This window comes from Mycetomoellerius zeteki, unplaced genomic scaffold (assembly GCF_001594055.1).
Source record: "Mycetomoellerius zeteki isolate Tzet28-1 unplaced genomic scaffold, Tzet1.0 scaffold415, whole genome shotgun sequence".
Lineage (NCBI taxonomy): Eukaryota > Metazoa > Arthropoda > Insecta > Hymenoptera > Formicidae > Mycetomoellerius > Mycetomoellerius zeteki.
The window spans coordinates 2,453,973-2,462,010 of NW_017257409.1; the positions used below are offsets into that span (position 1 = coordinate 2,453,973).

The 8,038-nt window shown below is 28.8% G+C and overlaps 1 long non-coding RNA gene across 1 annotated transcript; it reads right to left on the reverse strand.

Moving 5' to 3' along the window:
* Positions 1-4,405: 4,405 nt before the first annotated feature.
* LOC108726399 (uncharacterized) lies at positions 4,406-7,981 on the reverse strand. Its single transcript, XR_001936797.1, has 3 exons — positions 7,920-7,981; positions 4,836-5,030; positions 4,406-4,767 (listed from the first exon to the last, which is right to left on the reverse strand). It is a non-coding gene; the product is annotated as an uncharacterized lncRNA (long non-coding RNA).
* Positions 7,982-8,038: the final 57 nt, after the last annotated feature.

Below are 8,038 nucleotides of genomic sequence, written 5' to 3' on the forward strand. Positions count from 1 at the left end.
CGGTAAATGAAAAATTGTATGCCATCTATATTTAGTTGCTAACAACATTGACGAAGTATATATTACTAAAGATGACCGGCCTTGGGTATTTTCGTGGCCCGGTGGATTCGAAGATAAATGATAAACGATGACATCGATCGTTTTGGCTGCTATCGAGAATAATAAATGTGATTGAATGCGAGACATTTTGAAATTAAATGATGACGTCTTTAACGTTGTTTTGACGACAAAATGATGACAGACACTTATAACAGTTGTTTATTGAGTAGTATTATTAATGATCTTAAAAAGTTAATATTTTAAAAATATTTTAAAATTACATTTCAAAGTCAAATCTTTTTTTGATAAAAATGTTTATTTTTTATGCCACTGGTATTAAAAGTGTTATACATTTCTAGGTACTTTTTCGTTTTAGATTTCTTGTGATTGCCTTTTGTACGTGCGATTAAATTTTATTAGTGAATAATTGATTTTTTAATAAGTGCTCAGTATATGATCATTTATTTTAAGTGCAGTATTTTAAATGCATTTTCGAAAACACATTTAATAAAAGATTCCATATAATCTTTGCATTAATTTGTCATCGTTATATAATATTGAGAATAGTATTTCTGATCTGAGAATATTTTCATGTCTTTTGAAGTGTATAACAGTTATGTTACTAATTTTCAATATTAATGAACTCAGATAGCACAGAGAGTTCACAAGAATTCAAAAAGAATTTAGTCGAATGTCATCAATTCTGAGCTCATTTTCAGATGCAACAAGAATTCGTTTCAGAAAAAGAATTCTTTTTGCATCTGAAAATGAATTCAGAATTAATGACATATCACTGAATTCTTTTTGAGCTCTTTGTGCTATCTGGGAAGAAACTATAAAATTATATAATTACAAAATTTTTTATTAATCTTCTAAAGACAGTTTCTTCTCATATTATAATTAAAAGAACGATTTTCTTTACAAATTTTACTAAACTAAAACATTACAAAATGCGCGCCATTTATAATATTCTTTGATACAGAAAATATATTTAGATATACTGTCTTTTATAATTATGTATTAAAATTAAACTTAATATTCTGAAAAATATATAAATATTTTTATATTAGAGGAAAGTCGTCGATACTGACATAGGTCTTCTAAAGTGACACCCCCTTATTTCTCAGACACTAACTATTGCACTTTATTAATAGTAATAAAATCATGATCTGTTTAGCTAATTAAAGAAGTACAGAAGTACAAACTCATAATTCGTATATTTATAGCTTGTTTCTATACAAAATCAGCTAAAAACGAATTCTACGAAAATAAAATTCTTATGATTCTCTTTTGCAAATTGCGTGGTTTAAATAATAGTGACTATATTATTGATAATATTACGTCATTTTAAACGTCGTTTAAATGCTTGTAGTTTCCTAAATCAATTCTATTTATATCATTTTTTCTCTTAGTCTTTTCATAATACGATTTTAAATTTAAAATTGGGGTGCAGCGTAAACCGCCACACCTGTCTGTAAAACAGACATGAGCCAATTTAATCTTTATAATGGTGCTTTGTAGTATTAAATAAGTCTATTGGAGCTGAAGGCAATCATGCATATGTGGAAAAATTCTTGAAAAACTTTCGCATTAGGTATTTGTATCTTGCAGAACAGCATAAAATAAATATGCATATAATTCAATAAAAATGTTTTATAACGAAGTGAAAAGATTCTGGAAAATCTTATATATATTTATTTGTAGGTACTTTATACAGATAATGCTTGTAAAATAAAAAGAATATGAATACACGTAGCATTACTGCCTACTGTGTCAGTTTTGGAGCCCATTTTGTCAGACGTTCATTTTTGCTTACCTTACGAAAAAATTAATTATTGCAAAATTGCAAACAGTATTATAAAAACTGCTTATACTATCTGATAGAAGATACTTTTCAGTTTGTACTTACGTTTTTAGAGTTTTATTTTTACCTTTTGTTTAAGAAATATTGTCTAAAAACAAAGTGATATGTCGGTATCGGCGACTTTCCTCTAAAATATTTTGTACAGTACAAAAATTCGTTTTTAAATAATTTGATTTTAAATAAATCATGCACTGCTTACTATGTATACATTAAATTGAATCAATAATAAATAATTATAGAGACCATCAGTTATGTGCATAACGCAATTAAATAATATTGTATTTTGTGATTGCGCTTTGCACTGAATTATATCAGCATAACTGATATAGAGGAAAATATTTATCATTTTGAATATTATAGAATCGATCCTAAACATTATAGAGCATAATATATATATACATTTCTCATTGGATTCAAATTGCAGATTATATGGCTTAAAGAGAAGTCGAAACATTAAGATTGAACTTATATATATGTAATTTTAAATTAAATGTATTTTGTACAACAAAGTTGGCATCTCAATAATTGCAATGCTATGCTTTCATTTGTCTTTATTTTTATTATTATATTACAACTAAGGCTGCGGGGCTGCGGTCCACTTGACGCTACAAACCCTTCGAAGTGTTGGAGCGACCAAAGAATTTTACGAATTGACTAATCAAAGAATGCTTCGAAGCGTTTGTAGCGTCAAGTGGACCGCAGCCTAAATTAATAAGGAAGTTAGAATTCATGAAAAATCATATTCTATTATATATATTACATAGATCTCTCTTGTATTCAATTTAATACACTGATGCTAAGCTACTATACATCTTATAAATCTTATAGAAGTTTATTACTAAAAATATATTAATTAAATAATGTTATATAATTCATATAATTAATGATGCTTAAATATGCATACTGAGATGAATATAAATGTGTGTGTGTAAAAGATAAAGAATAGTTTGTTAAATAATTCTAATAAATGAGACATAAAATTTTTGCGAGAAGACAACGCGTAATTTCTAATTTTCTGCGGCCTTCTGCGCTAATAGATTAAAAGAGAAAGAAAGATGGGTGGAGGAGGATGTGAAATATGGATGACCATCCTCCGACAGCTCTTCAGTAACAAACGGGCGGACCGATTTGAGAATCGCGAGAACACTCATCGTCTAATAATAATATCTTGCTCAAATTTCTATTTTCAGGCCGATAAATGCGCTCGCGGCTTTTATGTAAAAAGCTAAAACGACTTTACCGTACTCCGCGAATGCGGATTCCGGATTCCTATAGTGTGTTAGATTGAGAATATACCGGAAACTACGGCCACCTTCGTCGTTGCTACTATCCCGGAAGGTCCACGCGTACTTCGCAGCGGGCATGCTGTAGTTTACTTTCGCGAGCAAATAGTCCGCGGCGCGTAAACTTGTCAAGCTTAGCGAATAACGAGCACCGCCTGCTAGGCGAGTAAATTCGAGTTAGCGGGATAACAGAAACGGTTTAACGCAACGCTTCAGGAGCGCTGATGAAGAGAGAAACGTGAGATTGTACTCGTGCTTTATGTACGTGTACACTGCGTATGTAAAAATAGTATACGATAAATAAATTACTTATTAAAGCGATAAATAATTTTTTTATTAATTTAGATACGCTTTATTTTTCCATTTTTCCCTTCCTTTTTAGTACTGTAATCAGCTCTATGTATACCACAATTAACAAGTAACATCGTACAATACCCTGAGGGTAAACCTCGTATTTAACTCTACAATATAAATCTTTAAAATAAAAACATCAAGTTCATAATTTCTCTCTCTCTCTCATTCTCTCTCTCTCTCTCTCTCTCTCTCTCTCTCTCTCTCTCATTATTTTCTTATTTTTAAAGTTGCATATGTTTTATAATATCTAAATAATATTGAAATAACAAATTAAAAATATATTTTGATCAAATTGTTTACAGACATGCAATAGATATATTGCATATCTATAAACAATTGGTCAAAATTTATTGAAAAATACCGTATGTATATGTATCTATATATATATGTATATATATGTATATATACGTAATATACACACATATAATACTATTTGCTTACTTTAGCTTCTTTTTACTTGTAATTTCAGTATTTAAATATACAGAACATTTACAATACTAAATGAAAAAATAAGATTATATTCACATTTATGAAAATAGCAACTTTACGGCACTAAACAAATTACAATATCAAGGTTCAGACTCCTCAAAATTCGAACAAGATAAATATCAAGGCGCGGTTGTCAATACGCAAATCAAGAAGTTATTTTTACCGAATAAAAAATCTTTAATAAAAACATAAGTTATACAAAATCGTATGTTCGGTTCAAATTCGAGCCATCTTCAGTGTAAACCTTACATGTGTAAAACGCAAACCGTCTTGAAAACTAATTAAATTTCGCGTACTACAGTCGCATTGTTACATAAAATGTTACTTGTTCTGGTCGGCACTATCTCTATGTTATACATACATACATGACCTACGTAACATGTTATAAAAAGTTACTGTCTATGCAATAGTTAATGACACACCTATTTATCCTAAAAGCAGTTTGAAATTGCGACTAAGCGTTAATATTTGTTATCAGTTAACATAAACATATTTTATACTATTTCTAACAATGAGAACTAAAGCTTTATCACGTGAATTCTTAGCGTTGCCGCTCTGTTATTCATCTGTCTGTTACATTGTTAGGTCCACGACAGACACATTACATTCCGCCGGTATGCAATAATAATTCGAGACGTCGTCGTCTTCATAACTGTAAGCGCAGCCCGCACGTAGGCGTGCGTAACCATATACTTGGGCCTTTTACATAAAGGCACGTGCGCGTACACGTATATCTCCCTAAAAATAGAAATTTGAGTAAGATATTATTATTAGACGATGAGTGTGTGGCCAGCGCGGTTTCTTACCATAGCACTCACTACGGTGACGGTACCTAGTTACGAAAAGGCGAGAGATAGCGATCCCCTCGTGTACTTACTACCACTCTTACACTACTCTCGGCCACTTTCGTCGAAATGAGGAATCCCGCGGTCGGAACGAAGGGGTGCTCGGGAACGCGGAAAGCACCCATTAGCCCAGGAACTGTAGACCAGTTGATGATTCTTAAGCATAGTGAATTACAAAAAATACTTTTTATCATTGTTTAATGGCTGTTGAATTAAATTTTAGAATGTGCATCGATCACTCTTAACTTTTTGACCATTATCTCAATTGAGAATTCTTTACAAAAAGATTTAGTAATATGCATTGTATGTATTAACTATGCAGTACAATTTAATGTTGCAAATAATTCGAAAAAGTTAAGAAAATGGATTGTATTGTAATAGAAAATGTAAAAAGAAATATATTATATTAGACATATATAATAGTATAATAATGTAATAAAAAATAAAATTCCGTTCTTACTATAACACAAATAAATAAAATTTAATAAAAATGCTGTTTTATCAGCATTATTATCATTACACAAAAAGTCTGCACCATCTGTACAATGATTATCCATCATATTTCGTAAAATTTTCAATCGGTTTAATTTAATACTTGTTAAAATTATATTTATAAAATTGGAACTATTCATAGAAAAAAATCAAGCATGTGGGAGTCGTTTAAACGACAGCTCCAAATATTTTTGCTATGTTTCATTAACTGTGGAATTCTTCACATCTTCGATGTATTTTTACTTTCCGACACGATCGTAATTCTTTTCGGGGTGGAATTTTCCGTCATGGGTCTTCGAAGATTTACATTTTCCAAAGTTGCTTGTATAAATGTTCACATGTATTTTAATGTAGGCATATATGGGATATCAAATATGAAAAATTCTATTTCAAAAGCTATATTATATTTTTAATATTTTTTTTATAGCATTTAGTAAGAAAGGTGTTTATCAATTACAAAAAAGATAACTTACAGAGGTAATAATTTATAAAGCTAAAATATTGATTTTAAATATACTTGATTCTAGAAAAGAGTATAATTAAACAAAAAGAATATTATTTCTTTATTTAACCATTAAACGTCTTTTCGGTATGGCACATTCGGCTTTCTTTTTTCAATGCTTTAAACTTTTTTTTTATTAATAAAGCTATACATATCTACATTTGCTTGATATGTTTCTTAATGTCTGGTATTTCGATTAAAAAAAATTATTTACAATATGTTCATTTTTATGAAAGTTATAAGCAAATTACTATATGCCATACCCAAATGTTGTTTTTGTTAGTGTGACGTTTAATAATTCGTAATTCAGGATTATTCCTAGAATATATATTTTCTAATTTACTTAAACTTGAGTTAGCTATAAGTAAAACTTTGATTAATTAAAATATTCTTATCGAAATAATCTCATCCAAATAAGAATAATAATATTGCAATAATGATTCACTTTTATCTTTGTCGTGGATAAAAATAACGTACTATTAATCTGTGATATACGTAAGTGTCACCTACTAGACTGCGAGGCATTTCTGTTGCTTCTTTTTGCAGACAGGTCATGTTCAGTATGTTGAGAGTTCTGTAGCATGCCAGCTACTAAAATATGTATTATAATTTGTCATACTATTTATGTATTATAACTTTTTATCAATTTTGAAGTAACTAATATCATTCCGAGACTTAAAGTTATATACACGAATAAACATTTGGTATCTGAATAAAATACTTTTGTTTCAAAATAAAAAGTAGTTAATCCCTTAAATGTTTTGAAAAAGAAGAATAATAAATTTATTTTTAAAAATATATACATATTTTGTTTTTTTCTTATGTTTCATTAATCTTTTACTATCTTTAAAAAATAATGAATTTCTTAAAAAAGTATGGAAGATGCTAATTTCTTATCTCAAAATAAATGATGATTTCAATTATTGATAGAGGAAAAGATATTAGAACTCCTATAGGTTAATATTTGATCCCTCTTAATATTTCCTATTAGATGGGGAATTCTAAAGATTATTTATGAAACCATTTCAGTAATCCTCCGTTACACTATAAATTGGTGCTAATGTACCAATAATCGGCGTTTATTATAACGCATTTTTACTTTTAAGCATTTCGAAATGTTCTAAAGGTACATTTTAGCATTTAATTATACATATTTTCTCATTTTTCTTATAAACTTGAACGTATTATTTTATAATTATATATACATATACACTGGAGTATATTGTTCGTTATTTTATTTGGCTGTACACATTTCAGGTTATGCCAAGTTAAACGATAGTATGACATTTTGTTAATAGGTGTAGCCCTCTAAATGTGCTGACTGATTACAATGATTGATTGCCTCTTTTTTGGGGTTCTCAATATAAAAATAATTATTCGAATAAAAATAATTATTAAATTGTGTCTTTACTGCTAATCTATAGTGTTCGAATATTATATTTTCTAAAAATAAAATCATTGTTTTAAATCTATTTTTGTAAAGAGCTTTACTACCCTTGTTTCTCTTCAATTCATTATGCAGTGTCGCTACATTTTTATAAATAATGTCCTAAGTAGTATCTAATAAGTATCTAACAAAAATATGGTATAAAACTTTGAGTATAAAGTCGATTGAGCAACACTATGACAAATATAATCATTAAGTTTTAAATTTAAATATTAATTAATTTCGTAGATCATTTATTTGATCAATTTAATTATATTAGATACCGCGAAATTTTATTAAATGTCAGTAAAAAATGTATAACATATAATAAAATAATATGTAGATATACTAAATGAACAGGGAAATTGAATCAATTATTGTTGAAAAATAAAAAATTAAACAAATAAACGTTCTTATAATTTTATGTATTATAAAAATTGAATAAAATATAAGGAAATGTAAATTCACAAATAATAAAAGATTATCGATTTTAACAGGTTATAATTGAGAATTAAATTAAATTTCAAAGCATTTTTCTTTTAATAAAAATCATTATTAGACTTTGAAGTGTGTGTCAAGTTTGTGATTATTAGTAGACATTTCGACCTAAAGACCTGAATTTTACTTCAGTAAAGAATCTCCGCTGCCCTTTGGTGTTCGCCGTCACCGCCACCGGCGGTACAGCATCATCAACAGCATTGACGTTCCCAATGCACACGTGCCGTGTGCAAAGCCTGAGGGGCT